Genomic DNA, 818 nt, shown 5'->3' with positions numbered 1-818 from the left:
AGGCTAGGCTGTCAGCTTGCAGTATTCTTCCCGGAGAGGGGGTGTGCACACCTGGTCGTGTCCCCGCTCCGGGCAGGAGGGTGCAGGGCCCCCAGGGCAGGTGGGCCGTGCGGGGACCCTCGGTCGTAGTCTGAGGCCGAGAGCCAGGCGGCTGCCATCTTGTCTTGCTGCCCGCCACCCCTCTGCAGGGTTGCCAAGAAGCGCTTGTGGAAAAACCACAGTGATTAACAAAATCCAGCACATGCTGTTCGGGTGATACCTTGGGAGAAAAGACCCTAGCGAGCTAAAAAAGCCAGTAAGGCTTTCACATCCGCCTGCACCAAGTACCATCTCTCACAAACTTAGTGCACGGGAGGGGTGGTAAGGATAGAAGCCTCCTGATTCCGGAAAATTTCTTTTTGTCTCGGCTTTACAAGTTGGTATTGTACTGTCTATGTAACACCAACAGCAGAATATATATTTTGGAAGTTCATTTCCTTGCCTGCTTTCTCTACTTCCTGTGCTCCCCACAAGTGTTCTGCATGAGCCGGGCATTTTTCACAGGTGTCCCATTTGGCCTCAGAATCAACTTAGTGCTGATGTACCTTGGTGGTTGTTCAGGTGACAAGAGGAAAGTGTCATAGAATCATAGAATGGTTTGGGTTGGAAGGGACCCCTAGAGGTCATCTAGTCCAACCCCCCCGCAGGAGCAGGGACACCGCTAACTAGATCAGGTTGCTCAGAGCCCCGTCCAACCTGGCCTTGAATGTTTCCAGGGATGGGGCCTCCACTACCTCTCTGGGCAACCTGTTCCAGTGTTTCACCACCCTCATTGTAAA

This window comes from Egretta garzetta, unplaced genomic scaffold (assembly GCF_000687185.1).
Source record: "Egretta garzetta isolate BGI_Z169 unplaced genomic scaffold, ASM68718v1 scaffold145, whole genome shotgun sequence".
Lineage (NCBI taxonomy): Eukaryota > Metazoa > Chordata > Aves > Pelecaniformes > Ardeidae > Egretta > Egretta garzetta.
Note: the sequence above shows the minus strand (reverse complement) of the source record.